Source organism: Marmota marmota, unplaced genomic scaffold (assembly GCF_001458135.2).
Source record: "Marmota marmota marmota unplaced genomic scaffold, marMar, whole genome shotgun sequence".
NCBI lineage: Eukaryota > Metazoa > Chordata > Mammalia > Rodentia > Sciuridae > Marmota > Marmota marmota.
The window spans coordinates 27,325,470-27,347,410 of record NW_026000242.1 but is presented as its reverse complement, the minus strand read 5'-3'; the positions used below and the strand labels follow the sequence as shown (position 1 = coordinate 27,347,410).

General features: G+C 37.8%; 1 pseudogene; it reads left to right on the top strand.

The window, feature by feature from the left end:
- The first annotated feature begins 392 nt into the window (after nucleotides 1-392).
- On the top strand, nucleotides 393-1,372 carry LOC107145735 (annotated as a pseudogene).
- Nucleotides 1,373-21,941: the final 20,569 nt, after the last annotated feature.

The following is a 21,941-nucleotide window of genomic DNA, read 5'->3' as shown; positions in this document are numbered from 1 at the left end:
GTGTAACTATAAAGAACCAATTAAAAATAATGCAGAGAGGCAGCACCAAAGAGGCACAGGCGGCTGGAGCACATTTGTTATGGGCATGGCTCAGGGCTTGGGCCAATTGTTCACTTGAGCTCTGCAGATTTGGCACTCTGGCCTATGCCTTTCCAGGTGGCTCTGCTGAGTTACACTGTCATGGTATTCAAGGTACTGTTGTACAGATTGTGCCTTGGGATTCACAGTCCCTGTGTCCTAGGTGATAAGGAAATAAGTAACTGCCAAGGTCATGTAGCTGAGAGAAAAATCATAGTCCTTCAGTCAATTCCTGATGTGAGTGATTTTCATGCCCAGAAATCCTTGATGGAAGTCTAGTCTCTAGAAACTGAAATCCATCACCATTGTTCAAAATGCAATGGAACATACCACAGGCTGTGACTCGGCTGGCACATAGGGCGTGCTTGGGTCCACAGAAACCTGGTTTCTTTGCACACCATCAGAACATAAAAGCACTATTACTTTTGAATAATGCTGAATCACTAATTGAGGGTTCAAGGCCCTCAAAAGCAGTGGCTACATTTACTTACTGCCCAGTACCTTGCAAAGGAAAGGAAGTCACTGGGTGCTCAGCTACCCCATTGAGGGTCCTTTGCCATCAACAATGTGAGCAGTATGTTTTATCTGAAAGAGTTTTATCATCCTGTGCCTCAGCCAGAGGAATTTCTTTGGGGAAAAAAGGAAGATCTTGATCCTTTACAAGACAAATCTATTGGTCTTTATCAGTAATTAAAAAAAACAACATTTAAACAACATGGGAAAGTTTTGATTCCTGTACATCTAAGAATTTCTGGTATTTAGCTTGAAACATTTTATTATGCAGCCATAAAAGAAATTATTTCCATTCCTTTTCTAGAGTCTCTTAAGCTACTTGACAGTATAGCAAACATCCTGAAAAATTCCCAGGGTGGAAATGCCTTAATAGTGTATGCCATGTTTAAGATTGCAACACCTGCCCACTATAACATGACCTTGGGAGGAATGCCCTTTACTATGAAGTATTTGCTTACTCATAGCTACATGTTGACATGGCCACCTGTCAAGGAGTATCTGCAGGACAGGATGAAAGAGACCAAGGAGCTCATTACAGAGAAAGTGGAAGAGACAAAAATAGACCGACTGGAAAACTACAAGAAACCAAAGAAAATGCTTTTTTTGGGGTTGGTTATTTTAGCATTTTATTGATGTAATTTAAAACTTGGCACATGGTTTAAGTCTATTTTTCTTTTTTTAATTGATTTTATTTTTTTAAATGCACGGCAGTGGAATGCATTACAATTCTTATTACACATATAGAGCACAATTTTTCATATCTTTGTATAAAAATTATGTTTACGCCAATTCATGTCTTCATACATGTATTTTGTTTGGGTTTTTTTGTATTACAATTCTTATTACACACATATACCATAATTTTTCATATCTCTGTTTGTATATAAAGTAAATTGACACCCAATTCATGTCTTCATACTTGTACTTTGTATAATGATGTCCATCACATTCCACCATCCTTACTAATCCCCTGCCCCCTCCCTTTCCCTCCCACCCCTCTTCCCTATCTAGAATTCATCTAATCCTCCCATGATCCCCCTCCCTACCCAACTATGAGTCAACCTCCTTATATCAGAGAAAACATTTGGCATTTCCTTTTGGGGGGATTGGCTAACTTCACTTAGCATTATTTTCTCCAATGCCATCCATTTACCTGCAAATGCCATAATTTTATTCTCTTCTATTGCTGAGTAAAATTCCATTGTGTATATATGCCACATTTTTTTATCCATTCATCCACTGAAGGGCAAAATTGAAGGCATTCTCTCTAAAACCTGGAACAAGACAGGGATGCCCTCTTTCACACTTCTATTCAATATAGTTCTTGAAACACTGGCCAGAGCAATTAGAGGAAAGAAATTAAAGGGATATGTATAGAAAAATGTTTCTTTTAAGAAAATATGGAATACAGTTACTTATGTAACAAATTATAGACTATTCTTGTACTTTAATCTTCTGGAGACTTTGGGCCAAGATACATGCTTTAGGTGTTTTTGTTTCTGTTTGCTTAGTTTCCCAAATATACCAGTTCTCTGAGGGTTAAAGAAGAAAGTTAAATATTACTACAAAAATCAGTGGTTTTGAAAGGAAAGAAATGAACCCCATATAGGAATTGCACATCAATAGAAGCAATAAGCAATGGTTAATGTTTTAGAAGTCAGGGTTCCTTTCCTAGGCCTTCAGATCATATTTGCTTTCTGTTCTCCAGCAGCTGTATTATATACAGATAGGCAGTTGAATAACTAACTGATATGCTTCCCAGACAGATGTTATTACTGGATTTTTTTTCATATTGTATTATTCCTATATCTGCATGAAACTGTTAATACTGGATCTTAATCTTCATGTTGTTTATTAAGGTTTAAATTATATTCATTTTCTGTGAGGAGACAAACATGTGCCATTCAAACTGCCTGGGAATAGTATTTCTATGAAAAACATCTAAATTACCCACCAGTTAAAATATAGACCTTATATGAAGGAATTGAATAAAAATTCAATCCTGTTTGCAAATATGATATATTGGTTGTATGTAAATAAAATACAGATACTTTTGGAGTGATTTTTTTTTACCTGAAGTTTGTCAAAATCCAATTTCAAAAGCAAATAGATAGCCATAGTGCTTTTTCAAAACTAGGCCTTGGTTATGGTCACCTAGAACATCACTTTCCAGCGAATCACTTCCTGGCCTCTTTAGCTAATCCTTTGGAGGAAAACTGAAGGTTTTATTAAGTTTATTATTGAAATTCATCAGCAACTCAAGCTGCAACTCTCAAGCAGTGGGTCATATGCTTTAGATTCATTTGCCTGGGGCTTCTGTGAGCTGTGAGGAATGCAGAGCAGCCCTGGGTTTGATGTGCCTGCGCACACTGGAATGGGATGAATTGCATGCAGGGAACTATGACTGAGTGTTAGCCAATACAAAATGGACTCAAAGGGTTTGTTCAGCAAACCAATCATAGAAATGAAAAAAAAAAAAACCAAAAAAACCTGATTAGGGAAGAGACTTGGTTTCTTCAAGATTAAAAGCAACCTCTTACAATACTACATCAGAAAATGTCCATTACTGAGAGGGCCTTTTGCATTTAACAGAGTGGTATTATTTGAATTTTAACAAAGGAGAAGAAGAATGCTTATATTTTGATTACCCTTCTCCCAATAATGAAAATAATATCTACAAGCATGAAAAAAAATAATAAATAAATAGAAGAGAGACCATTAAAGGGGGGGGGGTCAGGGGAAGGAGGAGGGTAAAGGGGAAGGACTGGAGACTGGGAATGAACAAATTATTATATGATTTATGATTATGTCAAAATTAACCCCATTATTATGTATATCTATAATGTACCAATAAAAAACAAAACAAAAATTAAAGGAAAGAACTCAGCTCTGCTATTTCTCAGAGAATATACCCCACCTTTATGAGGTCAAGACTGACAGACTTCCTTTCTTGTTTCCTTGGCTGAGTACAAATATTAATTAAGTACCAACTTTGTGACTTGTGCAAGTTTAGGTACAAGTGACAAACCTCCTTCCTCCTGACCCTGTGGGATCTCTAGGTCTCAGGAATTTAATTTCTGTTATTAATGTTGATTCCTGCTAGAACCTCAGGCCCAAGCTCCTACACACCCATAAAGACCCAGGCCTCTTTTTCCACATAATCAAAAGCCCCAAGGCTTCTCAGATTCTGCCATGTCATGCTGTCTGCTAGATTAGATGTTTACTAAGCATGAACTCCTGGACGCAAGCACTGTACATGGATAGTTGTCCAAAGCATGTCTTCATTTTTAGCAACATCAACATCTTCAAGGCAGGTATCCTTATCTTCAACTTATTAATAAAGGTGTTAGGACCAAAAAAGACCTGCTCATAGTGTCAGACAATCTGTATATATTGTCTCATTTATTCCTCACATGCTGCCAAGTAGATAATATTATCACCAATTTGCAGATGAGACATCTGAGGACCAGGGAGTAATTACTGATGGTCACACAGAGAGTCAACAGCAAAACAACAACTAAAACCCAAGCCTCCAATTCCTGAATCTTTTCTACTGGGCCAGGCAGTCCCTAACTACATACATTATTTGGGATGAGGTACCTATAATGGACTTTTTAATGCAGTCTGAGTAAAAATTTTATAGCATAAGATATTACTTAAGCCATAATTATCTGCAGATTTCAGTTGCCTATATTTTTGCTTCTTGTTTTTTTCTTGACAATGCTGGGGATCAAATCCAAGGCCTTGCTCACTATGCAAGCGCCCTACTGCTGAGCCACATCCGCATCCCAGTTGCCTGTTTTTTTTTTTTTTTTGTAATTGCATTTAGAGAAATTACAAAATTGTACCATACTTGAGTGCAATTACATTTTCTTTCCTTTCTCTTCTCTCTGCCAACTCACCCTGCCCCCATACACACACACACACACACACACACACACACACATACACACACACACACACCATTTTACCCTCCCTTTTGCCACAGGAGTGGAAGTTTTTGGAGATAGCATTAAAACAACCTTGACAACAGCATTGCAGAGAGTCACTGCACTGCTTGCTGTTAGTATTAGTCCCAAGGCCTGAACACTTCATCTCAGCCTTCTCCACAGGAAGACACCCTGCAAAAACTAAGGACATATCAGGGAGAATATCATGGAGAAAGAAGTCAAGAAACAGCATGGGAATCAGGAATAGGCTAAACAATGGCCAAGAGTCAAAGTCCTAAGTCATATAAATAATTAAAGGAAGTGAAAACACATCTTGAAGTGGAAGTGACACAGACTCCTTGTTGTGATTCACGTTGTGATTAAAAACAAAAAATGTACCTCTCTTGGAGCTCATGAGACCCTCTGGAGGGATAGAGAAGCCAGTGGGGTGGGGAAAGGATGAGAAATAATTCACTGAGAATTGACTAAAGTTCTAGATACTTAATAAACATTAATTTGTACAAAATACTTAAATAATCCTTTAAGGCTAGTATACTCAACCAATATTGCATATGAGAAATCTGAGTCTCACAGAGGTCTAACAATTAGACCAACAATGTAAGTGGTAGAAATGGACTTCAAATCTGGTTTGTCTGACCCAATGACAGCTCTCTGAATAGCTACAATCTATAACCTCACTTTTTTTTTTTCAATATTTGGGCCTAAGGGTAGGATTTTACATTGATCCATATTACATTTTATTTTGTTGGAGTCAGTGTGTCAAGCTAATTTTAACTGGGCTTGTCTGTCATGAGGGTAGCTCTATATACTAGATTCGTACATTCTGCCAATTTTATAAACAACAATAATTGTCATTGAACTAACACAACAGTGAACACTTGACATTTGACACAACACTTTGGTATATAGTTATTAACAATTCCTCTTTCTTTTTAAAAAATATTTTTAGTTGTTGATGGACTTTTATTATTTATTGATTTATATTTAGGGCTGAAGATCAAACCCAGTGCCTTACATATGCTAGGCAAGTGCTCTACCACTGAGCCACAACCCCAGCCCCTCCTCTTTCTTTATCCCTGATTGTCACTTCCTCTTTGGTAGCTGAAAGAAATAGGAAAAGGAACATGAGTATAGCAATAAGTTGTTAGAATTGTTACAATCCAAATTCACTGTGTTCTGTGAATTAATTAAGTACCAACTTTGTGACTTGTGCAAGTACAGGTACAAGTGACAAGCCTCCTTCCTCCCTGACCCTGTGGGATCTACCTTGGTCTAACCAAATTGCACGTATAGCTGACCTCAACTTGCAGTATCATAGAGAAAGTGTAGGGAAGCCACTGGGCCATGTCACTCCTGATGTATTTCTTAAGTTATATGCCACACATGATCTTGTACCATCAGAACATTGTGCTTCATGAAAATGACATGTCACAAAAACAGGAATTACCTCACAGAGTCAGTGCACCACAGAAATACCCAGAAGGTATGCCAACACTCCATAACCTCACACAGAAATTCTACCTTGAAAACTGAATCCAAGGTTTTTGCAAAAAAATTCAGTTCTGCTACCTTTGAATGTTCTAGTCTGTGAGTGTCCTCCAGTTTTTCTGGAAAGAGGAATCATGAAGCACCATCTGTTCTTCCCAGAACAGCACCAGAACCTATTTTCCTCTATGTTGGACAGGTAGGCTCCTATTTTGCCTTCCTGGAAATCTGTGGCCAGTAATGAGGAAGACCTGCAGACCTCAGAGTAAAACCAAACAGAGGCAAAGTCACAAAGTAGCCCAGAAAGCACAGTCAAAGGCCAAGAACCCTACTTTTGGGTATGTGTGAAAAGAAGATAGAAGGTGGAATATAGTGATCTTCAGTTTTCTTAATTTGGAAGAGACTGGAACATAGCAGACCTGAGTATCTGAGTGAAGATACTGAGCATGACAAAATGGAGCATCAAAAACCACGGAAGGGGACATGGCTGTTCAGTTCATTCTAGTACCAGTGGTCCACATATTTGTTCATTAGCTCACTTATCCAATTATTCATGTACTCAATCCTCTATCCATTCTCTCTTTCATTCATTCTGCAATCATTATTGAAAACCTACCACAGCCCCAGGGAGAAGGTAAGAAAAAACTCAAGAATATGAATATAATCCCTATATCACTGTAAGAGTTAAAGGAATTTATGAAGATTCTATCTTCTAGACGTTCCTTTCCCTTTTTCTCCTTCCCACACAAACCCTGGCAAATGTTTGATTTTTTTTTTTATATAATTTGCCTGAGCTTTGCTCATGTATTTTTCAGAGCTCTGGAAACACTATTCAGAGTACCATTTTAAAAATAATGATAATAGATAACACTCACTGAGGGCTTTTCATATGTTAAGCAATGTTCTAACAATCTTAAATTACTTTACTTATATAGTATATGATTATAATGAGATAGGCACTATTAATGTACTCATTTTTCAGACAAGAAAGTCTAGGCATACAGAAGTTAAGCAACTTGCCAAGTGTCACACAGCTAATATGAGAGAGGGTTGGGATTTGGACAGGAGGCCTAGCTCCAAAGCCTCCATTCTTAGCCATTACACTATCTGTATAATGTTTGAAGTGTTAGCCTTAAGGAAAATTTGAAATGTTTGCAGTTTTAATTTTAGCTGACTTGAGTGATAGGATTTTAAATCTCCTATAGTGGTTGCTAGTGACAACTGCTAAAAGTCTTATTAGATCTAACCCCAGTCATTAATGGCCATTCTCAAAGTTGGCTGTGTTTAGTCTTCTACCAGCAGGGAAGAAACTAATTTTAACCAGAGAGATGAAGGTGGACTCCTAAGACAACAAAGGATGCTGGATATTCTGGGACTTATAACGATTATTAGTTATAGTCTCTGAAGATAACTTTTTTTTTTAATGAAAGGAAGGTTGCTCAGCTGGTACTAAGGGAGAAGCTGGGATCAGTTGACATGGAAGAGATACAGAGAAAGTGAGTTGGGGAAGTTCAGGCTGAGGAAATAAGAAGAAGATTGGTAAAGGGGGGATTTTTTGCTGTGGCCAAGAAGAGGAAATGAGAAGTGATATTAAACTGGAGATGAGAGTGGAACCAAGAGGAAGCCTTCCAAAGCTACATGCAGGTGTGAAAGAAAGAGAAGGACATGGAATGGAGACATGCAGAGGTGTTTTTAAACTGACTTTCTTTCTGTGTGTGTGTACAATACATTTTTTATAAATGATCTTACTCTGAATTACATTGTACTGAGAAAATCAGCATATAAAGTGAAGGAGGAATAAACATCCACTGAATATGTTTGCCAAGGGCCAGGGGCTCACTGGATGCCTCGTGTGCATGCTCTCTCATGACTGTGGGGGCATAGGAGGCAGTTATCACCACGTACACTTTCAGAGAAACCAACTAAAGCCCAGTGAGAAAAAAAAAAAAGATGTTTAAATGACACAGCTGATAAGCCAAGAGCAAACTAGTGCACATAGCATACAGTCTAATAAATATTATGAATAAGTCAATGAAAAAATAAAGTGAAAGAAAGCAGGCAGGTAGGCCTGTTTAACCCAAAAGTTCAGGCCTTACCCTCTGTCCTGGTGGATTTCAAATTGTGTGCCCCCATAACATTAGGTAAGGTGAGGAGGGATTGTGTGTCACAGCTTCCTGGCAAAATGGAGCCCCAGGCCTTCTACCTCTGCTCTAACCAGGTACTAAGGATTGGGTTTTTACCTGAGATTTAATTTGAAGGAAAGACTGTCTTCAAGAAAGTGTTTTGTAACTTCTACCCTGTACCAGGTTGCCTCCTAAGTATATATGAAAATTTATGAACTAATTAAAAGTATATTAACACAAAAATGGATTTAAACCATCTGAATCCCAGTAGCAGTCCTCATTTCCTGGAAACCTAAAACCACTGTTTACAAAGTTTAGCATGGTGCAGAGGCTGTTCACAATGGAAAGCCTTCCTTCCAGGTCATACAACTATCAGCCCAGAATGCAACCTCATGCTGTCTAGGTTCAACCCTGGCTTTTCAGTTAACTAGCAATGAGATCTTAGGAAAGTGGTTTGATCCCTCAGTGCTTTAGTTTTCTTATCTATATGAAATGTGATATCTCCCATTTAAGGTAAAGAAACTTTATTCTCCTTCTGTATGAATTGGCTCACTGTCACCGAATGTACTTGGTTTCTTTAATCCTATGCTTCTATTTGTTGTTCATGCTGGTTTCCAACTTGAAGTGCCTTAGCATTTTTCATCTTGACTGTGCAAAATCAACACATCAAAGGTCCCTGTATCCTTTCCTCTCAACAAAATGTGGCTCCTTTGAGATCTTAAGAGCAACATAGTAAAAGACCTACCAGTGGCTTTGCCACACACAATTTGCAGCCTTGCCCTAATAGTTCCTGCTTCCTGGGAGTGGTTGATGGGGGTGTAGTACTGTCCAGGGTCCTAAACATTAATGGTTTAACAGTGGCTATTAAACAGTCAGAAATATCTACTTGTTGAGTAACGTTATCTGATCTAACAGGTAAACCACCACAAACATGAGTATCTGAAACATATCAGAAGTATTTTCCCTCTCATGATCCTAGAGTCCCTTTGGTGCAATGGGTGGGAGGGTTAGTCATTCAGGATGCCACACATGGTTCCCATGGTTTTGCTGGGCTCAGGGTCCAGCCTCTAGGTGGTATTCAGGAAGAGAAAGAGTGGAGGACCATGTGATGGGGTTTGGCCAGATCTAGAAGCAGTATTCATCACCTCTACTGATAAGCAGTCATAGGCATGTAAACATCCTAAGAAAAAAAGCAGCTATGCAATGCTGCTTATCTGCATTTGCATTGGTAAACAACTAGGTAGGCTTTGCCACAAAACACTTCTGTTGTGACCCAATTCTTTCTCATGACACAAAAATAACTAATTTTTTTTTCATAAAACAATCCTCTGTGTGTGGTATATTCTGACTATTTCTTTTCTATGCTGTTGATCATAATGCTATCATGACCCATTAAGCTGATATTTTGGTTGACTAGTGGGCTTAGATCTATACCTTGAAAAACACTGCTCTAAGTCAGAACTATTTCTCCTTACCTCAGACACTAACACACTGCCACTAAAGGGGAAGAAACACTCTTTTGACATAATTTTCAAATAAATGCCACTCCCAAGAAATAAACCATAACCAGCCATGACTAAGATATCAAAATAAGAATGGTAAGACATTTACATGTTAATTAATACAAAACTAGAAGGACTTGAGTCCAATGTGGACATATATGATCTTGTTGGCAAAAGCATAAATTTTTGTAAAGGTCTAAGATAGGCTAAATAAATAGCATTACTGGGGCTGGGGTTGTGACTTAGCAGTAGAGTGCTTGCCTAGCATGTGCAAGGTGCTGGGTTTGATCCTCGGTACCACATAACAATAAGTAAATAAAGGTATTATATCCAATTATAACTAAAAACTTTTTTGAATAAAATAAATAGCATTACTTTTTTTCCATGTGAGTTGGGAATCACTGAGAATCAGAGAAGAAGTGAGGTAGATGGACATTCAAATGCTATTTTTTCTTTTGTTTTTAATAACTAACACAATAAATACTGGAAAATGTGGCTTCCTAATAGCAAACCCTAAACAGTTCTTAACCCAAGAAATACTAAACAATTGTAAGCATTCTGAGTAGAACCTGCCCATGAAAACCTTACAGTGAGAAAGCACAAACCATAATGCTGAGCAGACACCCCAAGAAGGAAGCCAGTGGGGCTGACCACATATACCCAGCCCCTCATCTCAAAGTCACCACCCTTCCACTGGGGCATTTGAATGAGAGGGTGTGGCCATGTGACTGATGTCCATCCACAAGGAGACAAGAAGCCAAGGGAGAGGAACCACTCCCCACAAACACTGCAGGGCAGTGATGGCAGATGGTGTTACTGCAGTGTCATTGACTAAAACCTGTCCAAGTGCCATTTCACATTTCTTTGCTTTTATTTTCTGGAAAGATAATATTTTTGCAGTTTTTATGTTATCATAAGCCAATGGAACAAGTATTCTGTTTCAAAACCTATGTATCTGGTTCTGTGGTCTTTTGTGATTTTATGCTGCTTCTCACATTGGGACATGTCATTCTCAAGGAAGATAAGTAGGGCAAGAGCCACCTCCCCCCCCATCCAGGTGCTGCATTTATACCTTTCTTTTTAGTCTCATCACTTACTGATTTTTGATATCTTGTTTTAATCTCTGGAGGCTTGGAGATTTGTCTCAGTCAACTCTCTGCCTCTCAATGTATCTAGCACAGGGTTTTGTACATAGTAGATTCTGATTCTTCTCTCAGATCATCACAGAATTGAGTCCTTCTTATCACTAAATTCAAGTATCACCTCCCAAGAAAACTTTCTTGACCACCCAAATGGAAGTAACTGCAAACCCTAAAATTTGTTATGGCATCAGCCTTTTAATTTCTTCATTCTATATCATAATCTACCCTTTTCTTATTTATTTATTTAATTGTCTGAGGCTCCTCCTAGTGGAATATACATACTGTGGGAGAAGGTATTCCCTTCTTTTATTCTTAGTGCCTAAAACAATTTGGTTCATAGATGAAATTCATGAAATGTTAAAATAAATGAATAAATGCAGGTGGAAATTGGAATCCACATTTCTCCAACTCCACACTCCTCTAGAGAGAAAGGGGATGTTGGGGAGGATTCATGAGAAACAGAGTTGAGAAGAGGAGGTTCTTGTAACTGCTGAATATTTAGGCTAAAATCTCTTGTTAATTTTGGCAGCCAGTCTTGGAGAAAGACGGAGTACTTGACATTTTCTGTAATAGCTCTTCAGCAATAAGGAGCAAACAAAAAGCTTGCTATTTAGCAAATAATTCTTCAAGCCAAAAGGAAACAACACTACATCACTCATATTTCTCAAAGTCCTAGCTGGGCAGGGAAATAGGCCCCAAGGTCTATAGGTTTTGCCTGGATCAGTATGGTGTGTTTATAAACCTGTGCAGAAGATTTTTTGAGTTGTGTCTGGGGCTCACCTGTACAGACCTAAATTCAAATACAAGCCTTGACCTCTCTTATATGGCAAGTGACTCAGCCAGCACCAGTTGTGGCATATTCACCACCTCTCTCATACCACCACCTGCCAGGACAAGTGGTTTTGCCCATTGGCCACTGAGGCAGTATTATTCAGAGTAGAATGACAGATAATGAGAATAACAAGAGAAATTGGACAAACAGATATCTTTTTAAAATATTTTTTAGTTGTAGATGGACACAACATCTTTATTTATTTTTATGTGGTGCTGAGAATTGAACCCAGTGCCTCACAGTGCAAGGCAACTGATCTACCACTGAGCCGGAGCCCCAGCCCTGAACAAGCTATCTTTATCTCTGAACTGGCAGAAAGTTATGGGGAAGTGGGAAAAATAGAAAATTGAGGAAGAAGCAAGATAATAAATAAAACCTATACAGATTGAGCTTATAAGTTTGGAGGGCCTCAGTAAAAGGGAGGCAAGAGTTTGAGAGAAGCTGTCTACAAGAGAAAGGGAGAAAAGGGGAGAGAAAAGAAGAAGAAGGAGAAAGAGGAGGAGAGAATAGTTTAAAACTGTTCTCCTAACCTTTTGATTCATCAAGACATTGAGCAAGGCCTTAGACTACTTTATTTTGGAAGCATGACATCAACATTGCAGACTTTGGCTTCCTTAGGTATGATTCCAAGCCAAAGGAAGGCAGCTGAACTACAAAAATGCTACAGAGTAGGAAACATTGTTGATGATTTAGTCCAGGACAGAGTACATGATAATATTCTCAATAAATAGGTGTTAAATGAATCTTTCTCTAATTAGAAAACATATTTTAGCACAGATGATCTCCATATCTTCCTCCTCTTTATCTTGATTTTATCTTCTTGATTTCTATAGTCCTAGAGATAAAAAGTCTCAGATAACAGCAGTCTTGCCCCTCTGGGATTCAAGTGGACCTCATACTGGGCTATGCAGGCTACCACTTAAAGCAATTTTCTATTCTTCTCCCTAGTGGTGGCTTATACTCCAAATTTTATAAAAAGAGATAATCACACTTCCAGGGAGAGAGAAAAAAAATCAAAGGAAGTTTAGATATTAGTAATCCTTTGAATACAATTGGCAGAAATCCAACTTAAAATATGGTGGGGAAAAAACATTATTTGAAGTATTGTGCCCCATGAAAGAATTGTGAAAGTCAGGGTCTTCAGAAAAAAAAAAACTTGGGGAAAAAATAGTGCCAGGATTCTTTTCCCCTGATCATATCAGTGCTCTGCTCTGTTCCAATCTTTCTCATCACATTTTCTCTCATGCAAATTAAAATTTTCTATATGGCAAAAGATGTGAACATAGTTTTAGGTATGGCATCTATCTTGGTCAATTCAGGATGCCGTTAACAGAGTACCGTAGACTGGGTGTCTTCAACAACAGGAATTTAATACTCACAGTCTGGCAGCTGGAAAGTCTGATAGGAGTGCCAGCATGATCAGGTTCTTGCAAGGGCCCTCTTATGAGTTTGCAGGTGGTTGTCTTCTCATTAACGTCAAATTAAAGGGAGCAAAGCAAGAGAATGAACCTTCATGTCTCTTATTATGAGGGCAGGAATCCCCCATGAGGTTTTGACATTCCTGACCTAATTAATTTTCAAAGATACCACATGTAAATTCCATAATATTGAAGATTTAGACTTAAACATATGAATTTTAGGAGGACACAAAGGAATAGTCCATGGCAGACCAAATGGAGACTAACCTGACATATTTGATACCATATTTAAAAATTCAGGGAAGGACCTCATTGGTACAGAGTGGGTCTAGACCTCATCCCTATAACCAAACAATCATGGCAAGGTGTGGACCCTAAAAGAAAAGAAGGAGCTTCATTGAGAGAAGAGCAGACCTTGAGGAAGGGATTCTCAAGTTGAAAGTAGGTGAACATCTGGGCAGGTAAAGCAATTGGTGCTCATCACAGGGTGAAGACAAGACTGATAAAGGAAAGAAGCTGACTGCTAGTGTGCTCTCTTGCTTCACAAACTGAGAAACCAAGGCCTATGAAGGTGGAAGGAAGAAATGTCTGGCTTTTCACCAAGGAAAATATGTATTAGTGAAATATTAGACTCTATCAAAGAATTTTTTTCAATCACTCATCAGTAAGAGCATTCATTGGGAGGAAGAGAATGAGAGGACAGTGATAGTAGGAAACCCTCCCTGAATTGTCTTCTAGTAACTGAAAGGCAAGATGAAGTTAAGTCCCTTCAAAGAAGTCATTCTCTAAACTTTCATGTCCTACCTGGGGGAGCATGTTAGAAGATGAGGAGTCTTAGGCTAATTTTTCATCATAAAACATGGAGGCCAGAAAGCATGGAATGACATATTTAAGGTGCTAAAGGAAAGAAGATTCCAGATGTGGTTGTGCATACCTGTAATCTCAGTTATTCAGGAGGCTGAGGCAGAAAGATCACAAGTTCAAGGCTAACTTGGGCAACTTAACAAGATTCTATCTCAAAATGAAATTTAAAAGGGCAGGAGATGTAACTCAATGATAGAGCATCTCTGACTTCAATTCCGTATGTATATATACATACATATATATGAATATATATATATATAATATATATAGAAAGTATATATATATATATATATATATATAGTCTCTTTCTATATATATAAAGAGAGAGAGCACACAAGTACGGGTGCAAGCCTGGAAATCTTCGTTTTAATAAAGTGTGCCAGGTGACCAATGCAAGGGCATTTCAAAGAACACTAGAGAAACCTTCCAGAATGAGATTTTTCCCTCTCTTGAGAGAATTGACTGGCTTTTTCCATTTAGTGAAAGAATTTGGTAAACTGAATGCAAAGAGATAGATAGATAGATAGATAGACAGACAGATAGATTGATAAATAGGAAAAGGAAAATCTATAAAAGTTCAATCTTAAATAATAAGCAAAATACATGTATAATTTATAAGGCATCAATAACAAAATGAGCAAAAAATTTCATTATGTTTACTTTGTGCCAGATGTTATTCTGAGCATTTTTCTTATCGTAAAATTTTAAATCCCAAAGCAATATTATGAAGTAGGGACTAGAAAGAACTACTAATTCAAACATAAAAATTATTTAAATGTACTACATTTTTTATGTTATAGCAACAAAGACATAAAAACATTAATACTCCCAGGTCAGAAGTAATCTACAGATTGCTATTATGCAAAGTATATTTTATTTCCAGGAATTTATGGAGATGTGAGAAGACTTCTCAGATGTGGAGGAACTCCCCACACACACACCGACCTCATGTTACAAATTAAGAAATGCCAATAATGTGGGATGTCTGCTGAGGAAAGCTGCAGGAATCAAGCAGAAACAAGCAAAGAGAGAGGCTATGTGGGTTGCAGTCAGCAAAGCTATAGGGGTGGAGCTACACAAGCCCTTGGGAGAGAACATCATGATGAATGTGCTCCAGATGCCAGACCTAGAGCTATGGACTGAGACCTCTGAAACCATGAGTCCCAAATAAAATTTTCCTCCTCTAAAATTGTTCTTGTTGGGCCTTTTGGTCACAACAAGCTGACTAAAACAATAACTAAAATGAAGCTTCACTAAAGGTGTTCAATTGCAGATTTTATCAGGCAGAAGAGTCAGTAACTTGAAGAATGGTCCATTAAAATATTCCAGACTGAAAAAGTAATGAGTAACTGAACAGAGTCTAAGGAACCCATGGGACAACATGAAGCATACCAAGAAGCATTCTAGAAGGAAAAGAGAAAAAAGAGGTAGAAAAAAAAACATTTGAAGAAATCATGGCCCAAACATCCCAATTTTGATGAAAAACACAAATCAGCATATCCAAAGCAGGGCATGGTGGTGCACGCCTGTAATCCCAGCAGCTCAGGAGGCTGAGGCAGGAGGATCACAAGTTCAAAGCCAGTCTCAGCAAAAAGCAAGGAGCTAAGCAACTCAGTGAGATCCTGTCTGTAAATAAAATACAAAATAGGGCTGGGGATGTGGCCCAGTGGTCAGGTGCCTCTGAGTTCAATTCCTGCTACCAAATCAAAAAACATATCCAAGAAGTTTAATGAACTCCAAGTAGTAGACTCAAAGACATCTATATAGAGATGAATTGTAATTAAACTATCAAAAAATAAAATTAAAAAAGACAAAGACAAACTCGAAATTAGTAGGGGAATTATCTAGTCAGGTACAAGTAATCTTCTATAAAATTAACACCTGATTTCTCATCAGAAACCATGGGCGCTAGAAGGCAGTGAGGTGACACATTTAAAGCACTAAAAGAAAAATAAAATTATAAAAAAGCTATTTTAGATTTGTCAAAGGTGTTATTCAAAAATTAAAGGTAAATTATGGATTGCCAAATAAACCAAAACAGAGTTTATTGTTAGCAGACTTGTCATACAAAAATGTTAAAGGGAGTCTTTCAGGATACAGTGAAAGGATATTAGACAGTTAGTCAAAACTATATGAAGAAATAAATAACACCAGTCACAGTAACTACACAGGTAAATGTGAAAGCCAGAATTATTGTATTTTGGGATCACATATCCTCTTTTCTCTCATTATTTAAAATACAAGTGCAGAAAAATATTTATAAACTTATGTTAATGGTTATACAATACATACAGATGTAATGGATAACAATAACAACACAAAGGCTTGGGGCTGGGGATGTGGCTCAGTTGGTAAACTGCTTGCCTCACATACATAAGGCCCTGGGTTCAATTCATAGCACCACAAAAAAAAAAAAAAAAAAAAAAAAAAAGGAAAGAAAGAAAATCGTAAAGGTAGAGGTAGAGCTGTACAGGAGCAGAGAGTTGATATCAATTCAAACCAAATTGTTAGAGATTTAGGTTGTTAATTGGATCTTCATTACCACTAAGAAAACAATTTTAAAATATATGAAAAAGGAAATAAGGACAGAATCGAAATGGCACAAGAAAAAAAATCTAAAAAAGAATTAAAAGAATTGAGTGGTCTTCTAGCTAATTCTGCCAACAGATGCAAGAATTGCCGTCAATAGAATCTGACATGTAGCTAATGGGGGAAAAAAAAGGCACCTCTAGAAAGAAATGGAGGAGGGGAGGAAAAGGGGAAAAACTGGGAATCAAAATTGACTAAATTATTACATTGTGTGCATATATAAATATGAAACAATGAATTTCACAACTATGTACAATTAGAATGCACCAATTAAAAAATAAAAGAAAATTTCATCAAAGTAAATTTTAAAAGATGATGACATTTTCTGTTCTTTTTTAATTGGTGCAATCTAACTATACATAGTTATGAAATTAACAAACACACAAAAAACAAACAATCCAATCAACAGATGGGTCAAAGAACTGAACAGACACTTCTCAGAAGATGATATACAATTAGTCAACAAATATATGAAAACATGTTCAACATCTCTAGCAATTAGAGAAATGCAAATCAAAACTACTCTAAGATTTCATCTCACTCCAATCAAAACAACAGCTATTAAGAATACAAACAACAATAAGTGTTGGCGAGGATGTGGGGAAAAGGGCACACTCATTCATTGCAGGTGGGACTGCAAATTGGTGCAACTCAACTGGAAAGCAGTATGAAGATTCCTTGGAAGACTGGAAATGAAACCACCATTTGACCCAGCTATCCCACTCCTTGGTTTATACCCAAAGGACTTAAAAACAGCATACTACAGGGACAAAGCCACATCAATGTTTACTGCAGCACAATTCACAATAGTTGAATTGTAGAGCCAACCTAGATGCCCTTCAGTAGATGAATGGGTTAAAAAAATGTGGTATATATACACAATGGAATACTATTCAGCATTAAAGAGAATAAAATCATGGTATTTGCAGGTAAATGGGTGGAGTTGGAGAATATAATGCTAAGTGAAGTAAGCCAATCCCAAAAAAACAAATGCCAATTGTCTTCTTTGATATAAGGATGCTGATTCATAATAGGGATGGTAAAGGGAGCATGGGAGGATAGATGAACTTTAGATAGGGCAAAGGGGAGGGAGGGGAAGGGGAAATGGGGATAGGAAAGACAGTGGAATAAGACAGACATCATTACCCTAAGTACATGTATGAAAACACCAATGGTGTGGCGATACTTTGTGTTCAACTAGAGACATGAAAAATTGTGCTCTATATATGTAATATGAATTGAATTGCATTCTGCTGTCATATATAACTAATTAGAATAAATAAAATAAAATACAATAAAAAGAGAAATTCAGCCCACATACGTTTTTCTTTAACAAATATATAATATAAACAAATGTAAACTATTATCTAGGTGATAGTCATGACCTGGATGCTCAATTTTGTCTGGGCACCTGCTCACAGATATTTCTGTAAAGCTGATGGCAATGCCACTTAACAGGCCAGCATTTTCCCAGCTACAGTTGACAGAACAGTCATGCCATGATGTCAATGGCATAATAAACAAAAGAGCTGCTGTAGGCAAATGTCTGAAAATGCTGGGTTAAATAAAGTTTAAGACATTTCTTTCCTGCAGGACTCCTTTCAGAGGTAGCAATAGCATGTGTGTTTCCCAAATCTTTTGGTCATAGAAAGAAGCTGTTGTTTTGGAGACCAGACCTTTAGGGAATATGCTTTTAGGGAATGGTGCAGGAATAAGTTAAGCAAAAAAGAGAAGTATTCTAAACCCCAGCTGTTTCATGACCATAGTTGGTGGTGGTATTTAGAGTTGTTGTGTGATAGCCTAAGTGACATACTTGGCCTAGTGCCAACCATAGGGCAGATGTCCTTCCTTCCTTCCTTCCTTCCTTCCTTCCTTCCTTCCTTCCTTCCTTCCTTCCTTCCTTCCTTCCTTCCTTCCTTCCTTCCTTTCTTTCTTTCTTTCTCCTAAGCCACAGGTCTAACCCAGGGGTCATGCATGCAAAGCACACACATTCTACCATTGAGCTACGCCCCAGCCCAAGAATTTAATTAGATTTAGGTGCAAGAAAAATAATTCATAGACTTTTTTCCTCTTTAATGTAGAATAGGAAGAACTAGACTTTAGGTAGATAGACTAGAACACAAATCCTATATTGCTCACCACTGATTATAGACTTTAAAAATAAAGATACACAAAATACCTTCATAGCAACGTCTAGATTACAGTTTTTTGAACAATGAGACAAGAGCCCAGACAATTATATACATAAAACTGATCATCCTGGTCAACATGGAGCACATACACACCTCCTTCAACCATACTTATCCAATATTGACAGCAAAGGTATGCTTCCTCCTAACATGACATAACTATCCTGCTGTATCCTATGTACCGCTGAAAACATTCCAATCTCTTCCCCAGGAGAGGATGCAAATCCTTGGGTGATGTTCACTCTTTCCCTTTGATATCTTGTAGCTTAAATACCATGATAAAAATTTAAGTATTACTAACACATCTTATGTTTGATGATAAAGAGATAAAACTGACCAATTTATTTAATCCCTCAAAGGTCATATGTAAAATGGGTTTCTAATACCTGTGCAAGGTTGTTTGGTCATCCATTCATTCAGCAATCATTCATCTATCAATTTAAACTATGTTGAATATGTACATGTTCACAAGACAATCTTTGCCCTTAACTAGAAGACAATCAAGAAGATGAGATCTGTTGAGGGTTGTACAGGCCTGCAATAGAGTACACACTTGAGAAATCAAAGTCACCCTCTCCATTTGCCTGGCATGGGTACAACCACAGCTCTCAGAACAGCCACATCCATGCCTTAGGTTATTTCACTCCATACAAATAACCCATTCTTCAATAGAGACAGCCCCAGGAAAATTCTTCCCAATTCAAAGAGGCCACCATGCCAGGAAATTCGGAGAAGCTACAGACTTTCCACACTTCTGAGAATGCGTTACTTTGTCTTTAAGAATAGTACAGCAAGATGCCTCAATTCCTCTGAAGCCCCAGTTTCCATGGGAACCAGAAATACCACAAGCTTTGATTAAAAAAAGAAAGAAAGAAAGAAAGAATCATCAGTTCAAATATGAGGGACACTGAACAAATTAAAATCTAGTTTTGCAAATGGGAGTTCTTGAATATTTATAATCCCCATTAATATTTTTCAGAGATTTAAGTCTTATGTAAACAGAAAGTGATTCAAGAGCATCACAAAATGTTACATCCCATTGGTCTACAACAGAGGTCACTGAAGATGCACAAAATTTACTTTTCTAGAAATGGCAACTGTTTAACCATTGCATTACAAGGCTATTCACCCACAATCTTTTGAAAGTTGATTTTCTTCTCTTTTCATTTGTAAGCACATAGATACATTCAAATATTTATCACCACCAAATAAGTTATTTTCCACTATTTTCTTTCTATAAACCACAAAATACACTGTGGACCTTCCAATTCTTCTGTGAGATTTGCCAGACATTTTTTCAATGTAAGAAAAAGACATAAAAGACTAAAAGAAATCTAGAAGGATGCATATTGAATCTTATTGTTGATAAAACATACTGTCTGATTCCGTTTTTCAAACTTGAAATTGTATGTATGTCTAAGAGAAAAACAATTCACCAAACACATTTGCCAAGTCTCCTGGTTTACACAACTGTGGGGAGTCAGGAAGATGAGCCCAGCAAGACCTTCCAGGCATGGACCCTCTAGTAATAGGTGAGAAGGAAATGAAGGGCAGATAAACAATTTTTAAAAGGGCAGAAATCCACAGGCTTGCACATCACACATGTATATTACACTTGTAACTGTGAACTTACACACACACAAAAAAACTCAAGGTTTCCCAGAATTTTTCCTGGTATATTTCTAAGTAAAAATGAATCACAGGAAAGAATCTTTCTTACAAAAAAATAACCATTCATCCACTTAACAAATATCTGCTGAATGCCTACCACATGAAATGAGACACACAGTCTCTACTTGCCCAGGGGTATGCAGACTAGTACAGAACACTTGCTAACAGGAAATTCTAGAATAGTGTGTGACTAGTGTTATTATAAAGGAAGCCCAAAGGCTATGAGAGTAGCAGCAGGAATCCTAGCCCAGGATCTCCTTGAGTATGAGTATCTCTAAACTGAGGTGTAGAAATTAAGAAATCAGCTAAAAGAAAGCACTTTGTGTTTTAAGGATGTTGGAGGAGGGGAGGTCCCAAAGGAAAGAAACCAACATTTGTGAAAACCTGGAGCAAAAATTATCACAGAGAGTTGAAAGTATTCAGGATAACTCAGTTTAGCTGAAGTGTGGAACCCTGACTCTTACTTACACTGGAAGGACAGGATTATGGTTACAATTCTAAGGCTAACCAGCCCTGACTCACATCTTTTGGATGGTGGAATAGGGCAGATGAAGGGAAGATACAGTGGTACCAAGAGTCATGCTCTGGATGGCCTTGACTGGATAAGGCCACTGGGCTATATGTGTTATAGCCAGGTAAGATTATACTAGTCTAAAAGATGATATGTAGGAATGTTTCTGAGAGGAGCTGTTGTGTATGTTTGTGCCTTGTCCAAACACACTTGTTTTTAAAATATATTTTTATTTTTATTTTTTTTATTTATATGTGGTGCTGAGAATCGAACCCAGTGCCTCACACATGCTAGGCAAGTGTGCTATGGAAGAGCCCCAGCCCCAGCCCAAACACACTTTCAATGTTAAGAATATTAGGCTGGCAGAATGTGATATTTGCTGCAAACTGGACTATAAGGAAAAAGTACTGGGTTCTACGACAGGTTCAGGCCCTGTGGATTGTTGCACCAGGCACATTCCATTCACTTGGTCTCTCATTCACTCACTCACTCATTTATTCAAACATTAGAGGCCCTTCTATGTACCATAAACTGTGTCAGGTGGAGGTTGGTAACAGAAGGATAAGAAAAAGTCACCCTCAAGGAACTCAGAGTCTAAGGGTGGGGGCAGCAAATATGCAGAAAATATACCACCTTCTAATAAAGGCAATTCTAAAAAGAAGTACAGGACGCCATGAGAGTCCACAGAAGTGACACTAAAGGGAGGAACAAAAGTAGGCTTTCTTGAGATGTTGGTGCCTCAGTGAAACCTACAGATGAGCAGCCAGGTAAAATTATTCTGACAGATGGAGCTGCGGGTGCAGAGGTGCAGAGCAGTGACTCATACAGAGGGCAGCAAGTAGATTGGTATAACTTGTTTGTAGGGCAAGGATGGGAATGGAGGGAGGAGGTTTCTGTGGTAACCAGTAGTAACCATAAAGAGCTTCACATGTCGTGTTAAAGCTCTTACATGAAGTGGGAGAGAAAGAGGCGTCCAGAATAACTTCAGCCTTTTGACTTGGGTGACTGCAGGGAAAGGTGTCCTGTTGACCAGCATAGACAAGCAGATTGAATGGGGAGACAAGAATAGTGAGG